Below are 21868 nucleotides of genomic sequence, written 5' to 3'. Positions count from 1 at the left end.
TTTTGGAATATATCATTTCGACATTTGCTTCAAATAAGCCTCTAATCGATAATATTCTCCTATAATTACTTTTTTGCGCACTAATAATATGGTCTTCAACATTGAATACTTTCTGGGCGTAATTGCTGCTCACATAAAACGTTCCAGATTGTTACATGTGATACACCCAAATCTGTTGATATCTGACTGGTACTGCTGGATGGGTCTACATTTACAGATTCCAAAATTCTGTTTTCTAAATGAACTGTACGAACAGGTCTTCCTCTTGCTTGACGTTTTGGTAGCGACAAACATGGGCAACGTCGATTTGGAAATGTATGTCTATAAAGTCGTTCAGCTTGTCTAGCATTGCCATTCGCTCAATCGTATATAAAATGTATATCTGTTAATTCAATAGTTGTATAACGGACCATAACTAGAAGAGAAATGCGATAAAAATGTGTGACAGTTTCAAAATTATGACTGTTTCCTAGTAACAACTTGCCACCTACGGTACTGGAATTTTACAGTTGAAATTTATTGAATACTATATTTTTTTTATTAAAATCTGTTTTTAGTTGTATGAAAAATAACAAACTTTTTGCAACACACAAAATAGTAGCGTTGTATAGTGTTTTGAAATCTTTCAAAAATATTAGGTATTGAATTTATTGTTACACATTTAGCAATCAATAGAAAATGATAAATAGCAACGTGGGTAGGTACCTACTTAAGTATATTTTCTTATTTGATTTTCCAATTATCTAAAGACCAGCAAATTTTACGAATACTTTATTGCCACAAATTAATTGTACATTTAAAATTATTTAAAAAACCAGTGGCGTACGATTTTTTTTCAAAAAAGGTCCCCTACTTCCCCAATAACTTCGCCACTGGAGTATATTTTGGAATAAGTTATCCATGAAAAAATAGTCTCTACTAAAAGAATGTCATCCCCCAAATTTTATCACTCAATATTTTTTGTCAGCGAGGTTAAAGTAAAAATCATATAAATATTTTTAACACCTTGTATCTTCGTAGGGAAGCGTCCTATCAAAAATTTTTATAGGGCAAAAGTTGATTATTTTCATCGGTGGAATACGTCATTAAAGTTTGACAAAACTTATCAATAACACCCTGTAAGGATTACGTAATTTAAAATTCTGATGTTTTAGTCAAATATAACATGCCGTAGAACTATAAATAAACCGATTATACAACTAGTAAAAGTCAAAATCCTCTATAGTATACGAGTATGTCTAAAAATGGTTACTATTTTTGTCTACTAAAATGATAACAAATTGCTAAAGAACGCATTTCCATTTGCATTAAATATCGTATGGAAAACTCCATCCTGCAGGAATAGGATTTGGTCCTTTCTGGTCTAATTGCCAATACCGTTAGACTCCTTAGTTTGAAGACGCTTATATTAACGACCAGCGCTGTTAAATTACTCCTGCCCTCAGAAGCCGTGCTGTCAACTGGGCCATGCCATGTGCTGGCAAAAGCTCATGCCTTCCACCTTCAGTTTCCTCACGACGTTCGTCCCGACGAGTTCGCTTTTCTGGTCCGCAAGGAACTGAACACGCGGATACCGATAACAGTTGGTTTAGAATGTACTCAACCCTCGCTTGTTTGTAATATTCACAACCCGTATTAAGACCTTGGCATTCCTTGTGAGTATATATTATTTTTTTATTTAATGATGTCAACATATCTTGTGTTTTTCGTTTGGCATGATTTAATTGTTTAATTTTCGATTTAGAAACTACAGACGTAGGAAGAACCAAGTAGTTGTGATAGTCATTATTTTTTTAATGAAGTTCATAATTTTTTCATCAAAGTTTATCTTCAAGTGTCACATTTTCTGTTTATTTTAAAATTTATCGCGACACTAAAAATATACAGGGTGTATCACTAAGAGGGCCCACTAGGATTAGCTCAAAAAGTAGTCAGAATTGAAATTTGAAAATTTGTTTTTTTCATCATCAAACTTTATCTTCAGCTGTTCTTGGGTAATTGTTTAAAAACTGGTTCATATTTCATTTTTAGAGAATCACTGTACTCATCGAAATCATATTAAATGTCACATTTCTTGTTTATTTTAAAATTTATCGCAACACTAAAAATATAGAGGGTGTATCATGAAGAGGGCCCAGTAGGATTATCTCAAAAAGTAGTCAGAATTGAAATTTGAAAATTTGTATACAAGGATTTATCAAAAAGATCTATTCAGTGAAAATAGTGCCGTCTTCCTCGCACTTCCGATTATACCGGAAGTCATCATCGACTCATCAAATGGAATACTCTGTAGATTTATGCATTTTTAAATTCTACGGTAAGTTCTAGACTAATTCCATATAAGGTACTATAGGCCAAAATGTGACAGTTTTCAAGTTATTACCAAATTTCGAAAAAAATTGAGAGATGCAAGTGATTTTTGAAAACAGAATTACTCCGACATTTAGCTTTATTTATTTATGAAATTTGGCATGGATAATATAAAAACAATGAGATTCAACAGGTTTATGTCAAAATTTCAAAAATTCATACAGAGTGTTTAAAAACGTGTAGCCAATATTGCGACTTTAAAGTTGAAATTACTCGAAAATTTCAAATGATTCAGCATATTAAATTAAAAAGAGACGATGCTTTAAATAAACCCACCATACCGTAGATTTTTCTGTGTTGTAATCGATAATTTCCAATTTACACAATAACTGTTGACTTTGGGTATAAGAAACTTAGTATAATTTTAAAGTAAATTTAATTTATGCAATAATATACAGGTTGTACCATTTAAAATTTTTGAGTAAATTCAACTTCAACATTACAATATTGGCCACACGTTTTTAAACACTATGAATTTTTGCAAATTTGACATAAATTAGTTAAATTCCATTGCTTTTAAATTATCCACGCCAATTTTCATTAATAAATAAAGCTAAATGTCGAAGTTATTTTGTTTTCAAAAATAACTTGCATCCCTTTTTTCGAAAGTTGATAACAACTTTAAAACTGTCACATTTTGGCCTATAGCACCTTATATGAAATTAGTCTAGAATTTGCCGTAGAATTTAAAAATGCATAAATATACACAGTGTTCCATTTGAAATAACAGAGTTGATGATTACTTCCGGTATAACCGGAAGTGCGAGAAAGTTGGCACTATTTTCATTGAATAGACCTTTTTGATAAACCCCTATATACAAATTTTCAGATTTCAATTCTGATTACTTTTTGAGATAATCCTACTGAGCCCTCTTGGTGATACACCCTGTATGTACTTTCAAGAGATGGCTCCAGTACAATTTTTAATTTGCTTTAATTTTTTTGTCTATTTAAAAACATTAAATTAAAAAATAAAAATATATGCCTTAACTCTATATTATTGAACATATACACACATTAATACATTTTATTATTCAGCTGTAATAAAATTTATGATTCGGAATATGAAAATTAACGTTCTCATTTGCTAAAACTTGATAATAAAAAAATATATATTAACTTTATGGTTCCTTGGAGAAACATAATAAATTTAACAAGGAATTTTTGAAAATTTTATTATCTATCTTAAAAAAAATGGAAGACAAGTTTTAGGAAATTTCAGACTTTTTTTATCCTCTCTTTTTTCCGTTTAAAATACATGTCACATAGTTGCTTTTATTGCACAATATTTTGGTTTATTTACTAGTCCTGATAATCAAGGATGCCATGCAAGAAAAATTACAGGCTATTTTACGGTGACGGCCCATTAGAATATTTCAGACTGTTTCTATTTCAATTTTGATGGACCGTTAAGGGGTGCTCTCTTTTGATAAAATAGCTCTTCCGGTTATACGGAAGTCGCCATCTACTTGCTTATTTTAAATGGAGCACCCTGTATATTTTTGTATATTTGGATTCTACGCGTAATTTTAGAGGGACTTTATCAAGCTTCCCTGTATTTTTCTCTAATGGTCTTCGAGATATTTCAATTGTCAAAAAAGTTGCTTTTCGACAGCCTAATTCAAAATTGCATATTTTTTACATTGTCCAAGCTGAAGTATTGAGATTTGGGAGGGAGATAGGGGATGCCTACCATTTATTACAGTTGCTTTAAAAAGTCGAAAAATTAAAAATAAAAACGTGATTGTTTTTTCAAAAAATTGCTTCATCATTTATAGAATTTTTGCAGATGCATTACAAAAAATCAGACAAGAATATTTTATATTTGATATGACAAAATTAAATATGTTCTGTCACAATTTTCCTATACTTAATCTATTTTAAAAAATAAACACATAAATTAATGCATCGTTAACATATATTCATTTATATGTGCTATTTTCGTATAATATATGCAAATTATTGCTAATTTTAACGTCTCAAGAAGAAACAACTTAATAAATTATTTTTAAATATGTTAAGGATATTAACTTAATTATGGATATAAAATTAATACTCATTGATTTTATCGATGCCAAAACTACTCTCATAGTTACTTCAAAACATATTTGAAATATTTGGACGCAAATATATAACGAAAAGTCATCTTGAGATGCTAATTTTTTTTTAATTTTTGTCAAATTTGATTCAAATCTAAAACTAAAACCTTGTATTGGCTGCTTCCGAATAATTTAAACCCAATTCTCTTTTTAATGCCAACATTGGATTACTCCATTTAGTCAGATGGTTATCTACTGACATGTTTGGAGTGTGGGTAAGATATAAACCTGCAAAGTGTATGTCATATCTTAAATATAAATGCAAGCAACATGGTAGATTAAATGGAAAATTTCACAATAAACAGAATATATGAATTTTTGTTATAAATACAAAAGTTTTATATGCAGCGTAACTATCGAAAGTCAATGTTGGCATAGACTGTAAAAAAATTCATTCAAATTTCACTCAATTTTACTCAATAATGTATCAATTCACACCTGATTGAGTGAAATTTTCACTCTATTAGGTAGTATGAGTACAACTGAGTGAAACTATTGTATTAGAAATGAGTTCTACTCTACTGTATGATTTAAATTTAACTGTTATTGAGTAACTTTTTACTCTACTCAGACTTGGTTTATATTCTCTCCGAACCTTTATTGCTTTCACTCACACCATTGTTTTACAGCATAGCAATTTTCAATTTTTGCGGTTTTACTCTCCTTTAGAATATTAAATATTCCTACTAATGACTTTTTATACTTTTCATAATTACATTTTAATTGTGTGTAGTAGGCTTATTTTAAATTAAAAATAACAGTAATGGTTCGTTTTTCGAATAAAATTAAAAGTATATTTTTTCTTAGAAATACATTTAAATACCCAACAAGAACAGGATATTAAATATTCATATAATATGTCTTCACTTAAAATTAAAAACAAAACGTAATAAATAAGTTAATCATAAAATAAAGTGTAGCAGATGCACAATATTGCAAGTGATGCCTAAATTCTTTGATTTTTAATGACAATGCCTCTATTGGTTGATATAATTGTACCAAAATTGAGTGAATTTTCACTTTTATTTAGTCCTCAGTCCAAATTTCATAAATCTATGTCAAACATCTTTGGAGATATCCACGTATTTGTGACGATCATGAAAGGTTTAAACACCATGTAACTTGTAAATAAAGCAAATTTATACTAAGATCTATATGACCCAATCTGACCTCAAAATTATGTTGTAGCATTTCCGCTGCTTCAAATAAATACACCTTGCATTTATTTCTTTTTAATTCACTTATTTATTAATTTTGAATTAAACATAAAATTGTATATACACTGTGCCTCGTTTTTTCAGGTTAACACCTCTGGAAATGTGAGAAGGCTATGGACTTTCCAGGATTTTGTCATATCTATAAACGATTAGTAGAATATAACCCCCCACCAGGGTCCTATTTGTAAAAAAATTGGCTTGCGGAAAGTTCACAGCCTTCTCACATTTCCAGAGGTGTTAACCTGAAAAACGGGGCACACTGTATATGCATAAAAGCAGAAAAACTAGCACTTCCAGCTCAATATGAGATACCTATTTTCGTTCGTGCACTTATCTCATTGGTCATTAACATTTAAAGAAATATCTGATATTATTGCTATTCTGACATCAAATTTGATAAAACAGCTACCACAAAGAGATCCTTTTGTATCCACATTTTACTTAGAATGAATTGAATTTTCATTCAAGATACCTAAGTGGCAGATAAAATAATCCTAAATACCTACACAATTAAGTCAACATGTAATAAACCGCAATAATAAACTTCAGCACTGGTGAATGAGCCTCTAAGTGATGACAGCATTGTTCGTGAATTCACTTTATGAGTTGATACAGAAGGCAGTTTCGTGTATTTAATTGATTACCATGCACATGTCAGGCGTTTATAACATGAGGAGCCCGATATTACTTTCATTATAAGGTCTAACTCGTTGCCTCTTTCTTCCTAATAAATGTTAGATAGGTATTATTAATATTTTGCTCTTCCTAATAACTATAACCATAACACAAAGTAAAGTTTGCACCAAATTTGTTTTTATTTTCTATAAAGGTCCTATTAGTTCCTGATTCAACTTGTTTTCAGGAATTATGTTTTTTTTTGTAGAAGCTTACTAAAAAACGTGACTTTAGTGACGGACGTTTTCGCTCGAATTACGGAAAAATTGTCAGGAATCGCTTTTGCAATATAATGAACGAAAACTTTATATTCGGGCTAATCTTTTAGAGGGAAATAACACTTTATATTCGGGCTAATCTTTTAGAGGGAAATAACTTCTCTTTAAAACATTTCCCCTTAGGGTTGAAAATAAGGGGCGGATCGATGGAATGGCCACCACAATCCCCTGATCTGACACCGTTAGACTTCTTCTTATGGGAATATGTCAAAAGTATTGTATACAAAACTAAACCCCTCGACTTCGCTGACTTAAGAAGACGAATAACGCTTGCGATTAGATCGGTCACGCCTGAGATGTTGAGTAACGTTAGAACAAATTTCTATTTAAGATTAGGATGTTGCCAAGACGTTGGCGTCGAGCATTTTGAATATCTCCTACATTGACATTTTTTTTTGCTTTTTTTACATTATCAATAAATAAACAGTATTACTTGTTAGATTTAAGTACGTTGTAGCGAATTCCCGTAATCAAATAATTTTCTTTTTTTGAATGTTAATTTTTGCAATAAATCTGAAAACACTTAATATTTCCGAAACAGTTGAAGATATGTATAGGACATTGTACATGAAATATGCCTAGAATTTTCTTAAGAATCCAAAAATTGAATAACATACAGAGTGTTGCATTTAAAATAAGAAAGTTGGTATTGACCACTGTTGTATGGCACACCTTGTATAAAAAGTTTTTGTTGAAAAAAATGCGCAACTAAAAATACCAATCGACGTGTCCGAGCATTTTTCGAACACGCCCCCATTTATTTATTATTGAATTTATTCCATTTGGCTGATACACACTGTATATAGTTGTGAATTATTCTACTTTATGGATTCTTTGAATATATTTATCACAAAGATGGAAATTCTCCCCATATTATGTGAAATATTTGCTTAAGTTAAAAACTACAAACGTTTGCAACGAAACTCGTAGAAATCTCACACTATAAATTAGATTTATATGAATTACATATTTTATTGTGATCTATTTCTTAACTCGTGAAGGCATATCTAAAACGTTCCATGAAATATTTATTTTTTCCAATACCATCGTGAGTTATTAAGACCGTTACCCGTATAAAATAGTTAACTTCAAATCGTAAATACAGTATAATTATCAGGTACCGAGATCAGTTTATCCGCACGATGATCTCGATACTTGAATACATAAAATACAAAACGAAAATGCCGGCAAAAATAAAACCTGCACGCACTCTACGAGAAAGTCCGCTGATTTTATAATGTGTAGTTGTAATAAAATGACTCCGTTGTATATGTGAATTGAATTTAGTAATATGGAAACTGAATGTATGCACCGGATACATCAAATGTGGAGTTAAAGTGTCTAATACAATGAATTATTTGTATTTTTGTCCATATGGCAATACCCGATAATTACAAGTGGTTTTGTCACAGCTTTCGAATAAATCAATAACCACTTTATTAAAGAAATCAACTGAGCTTTGTTTCAATATCTGTGATTTCACAATTTCGGAAGTTATCTGTACATGGAAGCATACAAAAATAGGCTGTAAAGTATCTAATCGTACTCTAAAACAGGCGTCTTAAACTATGCTGAGCGATATATACGATCTATCATCTACCGGGAAATTAATACACATGATTCGTTTTTGAGGTTTAAAACAACATGCGGAGAAGAGGAAAGCATTTTTGTAAACGGTTATTATTTTCAGATTTAAAAATATATCTTCCACAAATAAGAAGTGGATCTTATTGGTAGAAGGGCGAAATGGGCGGTGACTATTAGACGCCTTCATTATAGCTATCTTTCTCTATCGCACGGATTTCTATGACTTACTTTATCGCTCTCACGTAACGGCCGATGAACCATGGGGACTTTCCGACCCTGTATAATGTGGCCCGGAATTCCCAAACTAAGAGAGGTTGTTCTTGGTGACAGTGGCACTTGGCCAGCGCCCGAATAAGGTTGATGTTTATATCTGTGTACTAGCTTGAATACATTTGTTCAATGATGTGTGAAAATAGAAAACAAAAAATGACGTTAGTGATTTTAGAGATACTACAAATGACACTAGTATCATTGTTTTAACACCTGTGTCAATGAACGCGATTGTAACTTTTTGTATCTTTTATATTAATCTTACTGTTGTTCTGGAACCAACAATGAAAGATAAAAAAAAATACAGAGAAATACACAAAATACTTGTTTGGATTTTTAACCAAGTGTGTGTAATTGTGTGTGCTGTGTCGTAAAAACATTCAATACGTCATTTTAAAATATACTTTGTTTACACAACACGTGCAACACCTGATCTGTGTTTCTGCATTTAAACTTTTGCTTGCAATTTGGGCCATGCTTGACCTGCAAACGGGTTGTTACCGATCGCAAATCAGTTATCAAAGATGTAGAAAGATGAAGATAGAAGAGCTCTCAAATTATAGAAGTAACAAAAATCAAAGTGTTCCAATAAAGAAATATTTGAAGAGAAGCACGTTATGACATGTTTGAGGGTGTTTTCATTCTCAACACAATGATACTTTCTTTTTAAGAATATGTCTACTAATTTGTGATACATTTTTGAACTTTTGATAAACTGACACTCAAAAATGTATGTAAGTGGAGTTTTTAATCGCCTATAAACTATAATGAAATGTAAACACATTCATTTACTTTGGAAACAATTGGACGGAATTAAGGCATCATCTATTCCGGAAAAAATATGACTTAAAAATCTACTCATCCTATTTAGCTGAACTGCTTCAACCGTCTCACATTCTCCATTCATACGTAAGTACCCTGTAAGAGTTAACATAAATTGTAGAAGCAGTGCAATATTAAGTCACGAAATATTATTCCATTCCTTGGTATTCCACAGCAATAATTTACCTTTTGTGAGCAATGTAAATGTAGCTGCGGTATTTGACAATGAGTATACTATTTGAAAAGATAATGTATTCCGCCTATAACCGAGAATTGTTGAATACTCGCTGTATACGCTTGCAAAACAATCCATTACCACATGCAGGAAGTCGATCAGTCCGTATTATTAAACAATGAAAATAATGCAAATGTATTAAGGAAATATTTCCAATTCAATTACTGTTTAGAGGAATAACAATTTCTAGTGTTTCCCAAGGTGTATGTAAAAGGCTAAAATGAAAAACTTTGCTGGAAAATACCAACATTTTAAGTCGTTTCTTAACAAATAATGATAATCGTGGGGATAGGATGTCTTTGAAACTATAGAATTGTCTAAATTCTGATCAAATAGAACCAATTTGACGACAGTGCGAGAGAACATACACTCGGATATACATATTTATGAAACAGTTGAATTTTTCAATGTTTTTCTCTAAACGATAGTCAAGAATATTTTTCCTTTCTCAATAAAAATTGTGCCTTAAGCTAGGGAACACACGGTATTCACCAAATACTGAGAATAATAAGGAGCCATTTTAATGTTAATTTATCATTCAACCGTATAAAGAAATCGGACAAACACTACATTTTTTAACACTGTCGATAACTTTTACGCTGGCTAAATTAGTGGTACTAATTTATTCATACAATGATTTAACTAAGATTCTTTTGCAATTGATAGACGATTTCTAGTAATTTGTTGACAGTAGTATTACCAAAATCACTCTCACAACAAATAACTGAATACTGAGAAACTTTTTTGAATGGGGGCTATTATTATCGCAACAAATTGTTACAACATTTTTCAATACTAATCTGACACGTCGAGAAAAAGTTTCTATAGTCAAGTATTAATTATTTATTTATGATTTTTAAACGTGATGTTTACACATCAACTAACAATCAATCTTCCATAAAGAAAGAGTATCGGGAGTACTCTTGACCAGCCATTCCGGATATAACAGTTATTTGTTTTGTTCGATAATTTATTAAATATTAACATATTCCCTATAAGGAAATCTATTCGTTGTTTTATAACCAAATTGAATTAAATTTTTAAATAATCGTCGTTTGAAACCATCAAGATTTCACTCGTATGTTAACAAAGCTGTATGGATGCTAGAAAACGCAGTACATTTTCCAAAGTTCAGAGCTCATACGAATCTGTAACAGTGAAATGAAAGTTATGAACCAAACGTTCATCTATCACCACGTAGATTCAGTGTTATGTTAATTTGTGTTAAGCAAGAAATTCTAAAATGGAGTAATGGAGGTTTCGAGGAAAAACACGTTCGGACATTCACAAAGCTCTAGTTGAAGTTTGTGGGGATAGAGTATTGGATCGACGCACACTGTCACGGTGGGCCTCCCGTTTCGGCGAAGGCAGGACAAATACTGAAGACAACCCAAGGAGTGACTACAACAGACTACATTTCCGCTGTCATTATTAGCAAAATATTTCAGAATCATAACCGAGAAACTACAGAAAAGAAAGGTCGCTGCAAAATGGGTGCCTCATCATCTGACTTAAAAGCAAAGAGCGAAACGCAAGAGAATCGCACAATTGCTTTAACTCTACGGGACTGAGCAAGATCAGTCTTCAAACAGGATCTTGCCATAGATGAAACATGGATTCGAGATTTTGAGCCAGAATTGAAGTATCAGTTCTTCCAGTTGAAACATCCTGACTCGGCCAACAAAATGCCGTAGCCAAACTGATGATGATTATGGCTTTTAACAAAAATGGAGTGATAGCAACAGATAGAGCGCCCCAAGAGACTGCTATAACAGGGCGATACTACATGGACTTTCTGCGAAATATTTTGCCAAAGAAGGGCCAACGTTTTCATATCTGGAATGCTAATTCTGCATGATAATGCACAACCGCATATTGCCGCACTCGTACGCAGGGTTTTGGAGAATTTTGGATGGGAAATCCTTTACCATTAACCCTATTATACTCTGACATGAGCCCACCAGACTGTGATTTGTTTCTGGAACTCAAGAAACCGCTCCAAGGGAAAAGTTTTTATACCATTGAGAAAGCTTCTGGTGCAGTAAGTAAGGTAATCAGATAAATCAACTAAGATGGCTTCCAGATGGGAATACAAGACCTGCCGAAACATTGTACCACTGTTATTGAAAAGAATGGAGATTACATTGAAGGCCGGTAGAGTCACTATGTGAAATAAAAAAATGTTGAATCATAAAACGGTGTGCAAAATTTTGAAACGACCTTCGTATATTAATAAAAATTTTATTTTTCTGGAATTTATTACCAAGACTACCTTATTTCTAGAATTTCGTATCACTTTTTAATTTTAAAATTGCAAATATTTTACCCGGTATTAAATAAATTTTATTGTTCATTGTCACGTGCCTTGAAATATGTATAAACATGATTATGTACAGGTAATTTTCTCATATATTTCAATATACAGGGTGTTCCTCCTAAGAGGGATTCTTCCGTAACTCTGCAACTGTAAAATTTATTAAAAAAAAATGGTTTTAATAAAAGTTGCCTGGAATTATGTTCACATGGTGTTCCATTTCGCGTGGGCGTTACATAACTTTGTTATTTTAAATAGCACACCCTGTATATTATTGTATTATTGAATTCTTTCGAGCAATTGATGTAAATCAGCGGCATAAGTATTCTTCTCCTTATTGTGTTCCGAGTTTCAGTTTATTTCGTTTTGGGTTTTGTTTTAGTTGTTGTTAGTGGTTTACTTCTGTTTGTTAAATCACTTTTTAAACATGCCAGTAAATATTGACACTGTCGGCTCCAGGCCTGATAAAATGTGAGAGAAAAGTGGTTTTGTAAGGCTTTCTTGACGCTATTACATAGCTACTTTTTCGAACTTTAGAAAAGAACCTGATTTTTCTGGAAAACTCTTAGAGATAAGTTTGGACAACCTTACATCAGTCGAAAGGAGATTATTTACTTAATTCAAGATTATTGTAAGCTCCTATAAATGTATACGAATAAATGCATTCATAATTCGAGATAATGCGTAAATATCTACTTTTTAACTAATTCACACGAGGTCTGGCGATAGTACGCTTTGTCGTTTCTTATTTACTTACACATACTAAGGTAAGTTAATATTTACGACAGAAAGAAACTTTGTCAAGTGCGTATTTATGTTAAACCCAAGTACATAATAGGAACATAAATTTGTTGACTGGGAACTACTTACTGGAACTCGTTCTATAAGGCTAAGCTTCGAATTGAATTTACATTTATCAAGATTTATCTAATTATTATCACGACTGTGGTGTTTGAGATTGTTATCGGTTCCTCGTTTCTGTATTTGCCAAAGAAATCTTACTGCAGTTAATACTTCTATTATGTGATCTGAAATATTGAGAGCGTTCGTGGCTGTCTTTTACTCCGTTATCGCTTTAGCGAATCTATTAAGCGGAACTTCAAATATTGTCAAAAAAATAACAGATTTATCTTTTAAAAAAAGTTATTTGGTCTATTCTAATAGAGCTGGGTAATCTACAACTAACGGGAACACATTTTGCATAAAAATTAGCTTAGTAAAATGCCCACCCCTTAAAAGATACAACTCCTCAAAGTTTCCAAAAAATATAATGGAGTGGCTGTAATTTGAAAAACAGCACGCTTGCTTGGGGCTGGATAGTTCCCTAGCATCTCGTTTCTTTCTCTCTTGACGTACTGAGTTCTAGGAACTCAGGTGGAGATTTCACGATCTGCTGTTGGACATGTTGTGATCTATGCGGCCGTTGGAGCACTACACTGATTTAGTTTTCCAATTTAGGACACTTGGAAATGTTTGATTTGTATCATCCTGTATAGCACTTGGTTCTTTTGGAAAGCTTGTTTCAGCGTGGAGCTAAGAGCGTTTGAGCTCGAGGTTTGGGTATTTTTTGTAGAGAACTAACTCGAGAAATAAGGTTGACAGAAATCGTTTATTTGTATTCTGGTTGATAGAACAGAATGTGGTATGAATACGAATTATTTTAGAATGACGAGTGCAAACTCTCACCCTGGCTGAAGAACTGCGAATGTCGCGGGCGCACGTTCGTTCACCAGTGGAGTGGATTCCGGCAAAACTACTGTCACGGAGTCCGGTTTAGTGTCATTGTTAATACAAACCCGGAGGCCTGTCGTGGGGTGGATTTTGAGATGGATCCGTCTAGCGAAAATTTCGAAAGATCGACGAAGTTTTCATCTCCTCCATCTTGTATCGGTTGTCACGGGGGAAAGCCTCGATGATCATTGTGAACATCTGAGAGGCTTCCGTTCGCCGCAGTGGCTCGCCGTTCTTGATTTCTTCGTACGCGTGTTGTCCTTTACCTTGTATGCATTATGGTAGATACGTGGAAATTTCGAAAGGTCCGCGATATTTTGTATTGCGCTGGAACGTCGTCTGGTGTTCACGGTGCGTTGGGTTACCCATGATGCAGCAAGGATTTCTGGCCTGGTAGGAGGCCGACTGCATTGTTATTGGAACCTCAAGTGGAGGAAATTTGGTATCTATCTCTTCCTTCGTACTAGAAATGTCCTAACAATTAGAAATTCCTAAATTGGGTTTTAATGGCTTTCCTACCACTCTTTCTTACCTGCCTGTATATACCATTCATTGGAAGTATATTCTAGAATAATTTTATTTTAACTGTTGTAGTAGGTGTTCGCGTGTTAGGCAGCCATGATTACAACCTAGTGTGATTCTTGTTATGCAGACATAGAACCGTTGTGCAATGAATTTTTCGACACATTCACACCACAAGAATACTCACTGCCAATATGCCAAAAAAATTAAAACAGAATTAATGGCTTTGGAACCTTTGCTCGACCTAGATCTCGATCAATTGTTTGAATGATTGTTTATGTGAAAAGAAACTCAATTGCTGACCATCAGCATCCATGAAATTGGGACTAATAAACAATTTACCTGTCCTTTTTACATTCAATAAAATTTCTAATATTCTTTGTCTCGTCCAATAAGATCCGTCCACTCAAAATGCTTAATAATTTTTAAATTAACCGAATTAAATTGTTTACGAGATTTATATAGACTATTTATTTGATTATGAATCGAAGAGTTGTTCATTTCAGAGTAATGTCTACAAATATAAAATATTTTTAAATATATGTGGAATATGCGATAAGCTATCGAGAAATTATTGCTCAGTCTGTTATTCATTCCGACCTCGATACGACCGTTTAAAAACAGCGAATTACTTCATTTATTAGTTTTAAACCGTTTTAATTTCATTATAATTTAGTATCTATAGTGTTTATTTCTGTCTAACATTCTCAAATTACTGGTAAGTACCTTCCAATGTACTACAATTTATCAAAGTAACTCTGGTTACTGAAATCTAATTAAAAAAGTTGTATGCCTATAAATATATAGCCATAATATCCTTGATTCATTAAAATATATCTTCAATTTTTTTAATATGTACTTACATTACAAAATTCAGTTATTAACTCAAATATTTAAAATATCTGTAACAAATAATAGAAAGTTAACATTTGAAAAAGTGGAAATTATTTTATATAATCTAATTGCAAATATCACACAATTAAATAGTGTATTTATATTAACGTCAAAAAGGAAAATAATTTCAAATATTTGCTAAGTGGGTGTATAATAAAGCTGATTTTAATTATTTATTACATAAATTTTAAATAATTTCAAATCAAATTCAATTCTGCAACTTCAGAAGTACCACAGGGATCTAATTTGGACCCTCTCTCGATTAGCCATGTATCAATGATATAGGAAAGTGTTTACAGTATTCGAAAGTAGTAGGGTGACATATAAAAATTCATAAGACAGTATGAAATATATCAGATTACATTGATTTGTAGAAAGATTTACAAGCTTTTGCAATAACAATAAACTGTTTTAAAATATAAACAAACGTCACTGATTTCTTTCTTGTTTACTAAATCCATCTATTGGAAATCTACATCTTAATAGCATTAAAGTTAATTTTGTAAATAAAATTAAAGACTCCAAAGATAAAAATGGCAGGGGACTAAGATCAGGAGAACGCGGTGGTTAAGCAGTGGCATTTTGGCCACGTGGGAAAATTTTGGCGCAATCACCGAGTACAATCAAAGAGTAATCGTGCAGAACCACACTTCCTATGGGGCCTTATCAAGAAAGTCGTTTAAATTGTTTTTAAAAACCTGCGATAATCTCCCAGACGATAATAGAGGGTGCCACAAGGCATGTTCTGTGCTATCCATACATTCAAACTGAATATGTACGTACCTATTGTTCTTGAGAATTTTAATCACTTCGGGTAAACATATTATGGGTGTTAAAAATACCATTTCTTCTTGTTGTTGTTGCTCCATGAGTAAACAATACAAGATTAGAGAAATTGCGATTTCTGTTCAACATTTGCAACATTCTTCTTCAAAACGCAAGTAACTTTTGCATTTTTTGAATATGGTACAGCATTAACGGTTGCCCTCATAAGATTCGCCACACTATGGACTGTTAGACCTTGTAAGCGTTGAGAAATTTTTCTTATATTTCTTTATTGTAATTTATATATCGATATATCGGACCACTATCATTATTTCTAAAGCATCTCTCAAATTGCCATGACATTCGCCTAAATTGAACAACATATCTGTCTGTTCACTAAAAGTAAAATTAGTCTGTTTTTTACAAATTAAATTAAATTTTTTTGTAAATAAGTATACTATTTTAAGTGAACCAATACCCTTAATTATTAACACTACTATCAATATCACATTTCAGTAGTTTTAATAAGATGGTTTAAAAAATGCTTAATATTAACAATATTACATGCAGTGGGATGAATCCCCTCCAATTTTTTCATTTAATGTTCATCCTGTCAATACAAAAACTTTTAGAATCAAATTATTTGTCCACTGATATTGTATGCCATCAAAATATAGAGTATAAATGAATACAGGGTGAATCAAAGGGAGGTTACCTTGTATTACCCCCATACCGTCAGTGCATTTTACTTATATTCATTTCAAAACATGCTATATCTTAGCATTGATCGTGTATTTTTAGTTTTCTTCTACTCCAACTTTAATGGGCTGTAACTCGTTAGGGATGTTTTTTGATATTCAAGTACATTCGGCCCAAACGTCTATTGAAGTAGGACTGATCCAAAAATAAATGGTCATATCTTAATCGAGACTCAGATAAAAGCTTATCAATTGCTGGCGTATATATATTTTTTTCTAATTAAATGAAGATACTTACTTGCGGTATAGTTTTAGTTTTCTTTATTTGTTTTAATAATTTGCCACATGTGAAAAAAAATAATTAAATAAACTTTTGTTCCAAGAGGTTCAGTTATTTCTATCCCATTATTTGCCATTTTATTTTCACACCCAAATGACCAGAACTTTTTTGCCAATCGTGGAAACGAACTAAATGACGTTTGCTTATCTTTAACTTTTGATTGTCAGCACAATACTAATAATTCAAAATATTTGATGTACTCGTATATTTAATTTATACCTAACTAGCAACCCGCCCCGGCTTCGCACGGGCAAATATAAAATAGTCTATGTTACTCCGAGGAGATGTAGCTTTCGGTAAAATTAGTTGAGTAGTATTTGAGTTAAATCGTAACAAACAAAAAATCAATCATCTTTCATCTAATGCGACCCTAATATTAATTTTAAAATAATTCACGATATATCTATATACCTAAAGACAACAAACGAACTCAAAACTAAAAATGCAAAACCTTTAAATTTAAAACAATATAGGTAACTACCAACAATGTGAAAACAAAACGAATTAAATTAGAGTACCTATGTTCAGGACTATCAATTTTAATTAATAATTAAGTAGTTAGGTATCTAACTACCTAAAGAAAACAAACACGAAACAAAAATGCGACTATGAAGTTTTAAATGATTCACAATAAGAAAAAAACAAACAAATTATTAAAACTCAATGAAATAAAAGTATGTTTGCAAGTATCTATGTATGTTCCGACTACCTAAAGGCAACAAATACAAAACAAAAATGTGACCTTAAAATATCGAACGCAATTATAACTTTCCAACAACACCCAGAAAAAATCACAGTCGTCAGTCGTCACCTCCATTCGCTCTAAGTCATTTTATTAAAGGATCACGCGCGCGTTATCGTTCGTATTAGCTAAACAGTAGGCAAGACGGTGCGGGGGGAGGGTCGGCGATCGCATCAAGCGAAGCGAGACGCTTGAATTTTATTCTCGCGTCCGTAATTTTTTTGCGATTACTCCTAAGATATTCATTTAAATTATATGATGTAAAAGAGTAAAATAATGTGCATGAAATGCTTAAAGCCTCTAACTTATTTAAAATGATAAGGATTAATACCGTATTTCTGTAAATAAGTTTTACATTACCGCTTTTTTAAAGTATTGAAATGGATATAGGTAGTATGTTATCTTTAACATATAGACATATGCCATCGGGAACTTTTCTGTAGGCATATATAAGATACACAATTCCACCATACATTGATACACTACATAAACTTTCGGACACCTCCCCCCCCCCCGGCTCGGACGCGTGGCGCGGGGTCACCGGTCGAATCACGGCGACACGAAATTAATTTCGTCGCGCATTATTTTGATTTTGCTATATCTCCTGAGGTATTCATTTAATTTGCATGGTGTATAGGGAAAAAATAATCTTTATGAAATACTCAAGCCAACTAACGTATTTAAAATAATAAGGATTAATACCGTATTTGTGTAAATAGCTTTCCAATTACCGCTTTATAATTGCCCATTTTTTAAAGTATTAAAATTGATATAGTATGTTTTCCTTAAGAGATAGACATATGCCATCGCGGATTTTCCGTAGACCTATATAAGATACACAATTCCACCATACATTATTTGTTATATCTCAAAGGGTTTAGGCAGCGTTTTCGTTGAAAGCTCCCAGACTGCTTATTTTTTTCCGACACCTCCAACAAATATCGTTAATGTATACAAAAACTTAACAAATTATATACTAAAACCTTCCTCGAGAACCACTCTATCCATTGGTGAAAACAACATGAAAATCGGTGCAGTAGTTGCACAGACAGACAGACAGACAGACAGACAGACAGACGCGTCAGAGGACTTTGTTTTATAATATGTAGTGATTTGTCAGATAAAAGTAATGAATGATCATCAGCGTAATAGTAGATCTTGTGAAATACCGTGCCACCAAGCGCATTTATTTATTAGAAAGATGATGTAAGTCCCAGTATAGATCCTTGCGGAACTTCCATCTCAACAATTTTATGGTCGGAATAAATCGTGGATACGCAACTCTGTTGTCAGTACATCATCTTAACATTTTGAACAGCTAATGTTTAAAATCCATGTTGATTGTTGGATCAAATATTGCATTCATGAAGAAATCAAATCAAAAGTTGCTCCATAATAAACTAGTTGTTGATTAGTTTCAAATTATCGTAAACAATTAAATTTAGTAAACATATAGCTATGGAATTTGGGTAAATGATTTCCAAACGTGAACTAAATAATAAATAATTATGTTTTGCATGATTATTTTCCTATCATCCTATATCTAGTATATGTACATTTTATCTTAATAAATAATTCGTAACATCATAAGTTTATCATGTCATATTTTTTTATTATAAAATACTTAGAATTAATTTTACTGTTTTAAATATAGCTTAATGGTATGAATATGACTCCGTTTTTAATAATTGATTAATACTTGGCTAGACATCACTTGTCCGCTGCGACACAACGTGTCATATCGCATCAACAGAGTGAAAAATACACAAAATAAATGGACGACGCCCACATGGCGACGGCGCGGCGTAACTCAACGGGAAATATTTATTTACTTCTGTGTATTCTAATTCTGTTTGCTTTAGAATATTTTCAATGATACCTAAAAGCTGTCCGAAACGTAATTTTGTATGAAAAAGTACCAGTGTCGATTGTGTCAATTGAAAGAAAAGAAAAGTTATAGCTTCCTTAGTTACTCTTTGACAATACGCAGCTGTGATCGGAAACTAATCTGCATACTATATCTAAAATAAATACTCAATATTTTTTGTTAAATACGTGAAGGGTTATATTTCCTATACCACGGTAAGCAAAAACGAAACAAATTTGTTTTGGGAAAAATCCTCGAACAGGTCGATTTTTAATTTAAAAAATACATATTTTAGCATAAAAGGCGATTTTCAACCGTCATTTGTTTTCGAGTAAAGACGTCATCGGCATTTTTTTTAATAGCAACCCCCTATTTTTTTATTCTGAAAGATCGTTTCATTCATCCGACAGTATTAAAATGTTGCCATCTTACATAGGAAAGTTTTCGAGTAATTGACGGTTGAATGTTAGAAAACGTAAATTTTATTCATTAAAAAAATAACAATTCATATGTCAAATAAATACAATTCATTAAGTTTTCTACCTAAATTAAGTGTTCGAATTGCCACCCACCGACTTCTTGACAATAGGCAAATCTTTGTAGAAATTCTACTCGCACATTAAGAATTATTTCTGGGGTAACTCTGTGATTTCATCTATAATACAATTTTGGAGTTCTAAATTATGTGGTCTATTAACGTACACTTTGGACTTTAAGTAGCCCCATAAGAAATAGTCCAGGGCTGTAAGGTCTCGGGATCTCGCGGGCCATTCTATCGGTCGTCGTCTGCCGATCCCAGGAAAACAATTGTCCAGAAAATCTCGAACAGGGCGCGCATAGTGCGGAGGTGCACCGTCTTACTGAAACCATATGGTGTCATCAGGGATATCAGGGTCATTATCGTCAGGAAAAATTACTGCAAGCGCTGGAACAAGGTCATTTTGTAAAAACTCTAAATATCTTTCTCCTATAAAGATTCCTTCAAAGAAGAAAGGCCCTACTATTCTCTTGTTAACTATTCCAGCCCACACATTTAATTTCTGTGGGTGTTGGGTATGTGTCTCTGCCATCCAATGAGGGTTTTTTCTACTCTAGTATCTGCAAGTTTGACGGTTCACTGTACCATTGAGACAAAACGTGGCCTCGTCTGAAAAAGGTATTTGCCGGTGTAAATCTCTATTTACTCGACATAAATCCATCATAATTTCACAAAAGTGTAAGCGGCGGTGGGGATCGTCTTCATTGAGTTCCTGCACATGTTGAATTTTGTAGGGATGATATTTTTCCTCCCTCAGGATACGTAGCATTGTGGTCTGACTAATTTCATTGTTTAATGCAACCAATAGTGAAGTATTATAAGGATTATCTACCATACTTATCAAAATGTCCTGACTGTGATCTTCACTAACGCTTGGACGTCCAGGTTTTGGAATATCTACAACATTGCCAGTTTCTCCAAATTTAGATTATATCTTACTGACTGTTGATTGGCTGATACGGCGATCTGGATGTTTTTCATTAAATAAATCGCAAACTTCCTGCTGCGTTCTAGTCTTATCCCATAAGCATCCGATAAGAATTAAAATTTCAATTCTTTGTGTAACAGTTAAATGTGCCATAATAGGTACTTTAAATTCAACAATAATTTTTATATTGCTTACAATACTTGGAAAGTTTGGTAAATATTTTAATACTGTTGGATCAACAATAAAACGATCTTTCAGAATCAAGAAAAAAAATAAGAGGTTGCTATTTAAAAAAAATGTCATTACTCGAAAACAAATGACGGTTGAAAATCGCCTTTTATGCCAAAATATGTATTTTTTAAATTAAAAATCGACCTGTTCGAGGATTTTTCCCAAAAAAAAATTGTTTCGTTTTTACTGAATTTATTCCATACTTTAGGCGCGTACTGTGCTTGTTTTCCTATAAATGAGGTAAATTAAGCTTGTATCTGATAGAGTCGACGTAGCAACGTACGTTGTTGGTGTAACATATTCAAATCGGCTGTTTAGTTTGAATTAGTGCTTGACTTTAATTTTGTTCAGTATTTGGATTGTTGTCAATGGAAGTCATTGCCAGGTGAATAAAGTGAAGTGCAGTGACTCTTGGTAATTACTTTAAATTCGTCACTTCTAGGTTCCAGGTTCTGAGAAGTTATAAAATATCTTAATAAATTTTATCACTAGATATTATAAAACCTCATAAAAATTATGTAAACTTCTCCATTACTTCTATAGGTACTTCAGGAAGGTTATAAAAAAGTTATAAGAAACATTTCAGGAGCTCTATTGGAAACCATTTGATCACCTGTACGTATGCTTTCTTCACTATATTTCTATCATCTTCTCTACTTATCATCTAGCATCTTATTTCAGAACAAAGTCAAATGGTATCAGGAAACTTAAAAAATTACTTCTATATAGTAAAGTACATACCTAG

General features: G+C 32.5%; 1 protein-coding gene across 2 annotated transcripts in view; it reads left to right on the top strand.

Moving 5' to 3' along the window:
• Positions 1-1519: 1519 nt before the first annotated feature.
• The window catches only part of LOC108905210 (protein N-terminal asparagine amidohydrolase), a 41963-nt gene continuing 21614 nt past the window's right edge, over positions 1520-21868 (top strand). Inside the window, exon 1 of one of the 2 annotated variants that reach the window (XM_018708001.1) lies at positions 1520-1655. The gene's annotated coding sequence lies outside the window, so the exon portion shown is untranslated. Of the gene's footprint in view, positions 1656-14718; positions 14839-21868 lie in introns of those variants that run through there. The other variant, XM_018708000.1, reaches the window with a different exon arrangement.

Source organism: Anoplophora glabripennis, unplaced genomic scaffold (genome assembly GCF_000390285.2).
Source record: "Anoplophora glabripennis isolate ALB-LARVAE unplaced genomic scaffold, Agla_2.0 scaffold68, whole genome shotgun sequence".
Lineage (NCBI taxonomy): Eukaryota > Metazoa > Arthropoda > Insecta > Coleoptera > Cerambycidae > Anoplophora > Anoplophora glabripennis.
Note: the sequence above shows the minus strand (reverse complement) of the source record. Positions and strands in the feature narration are given on the sequence as shown.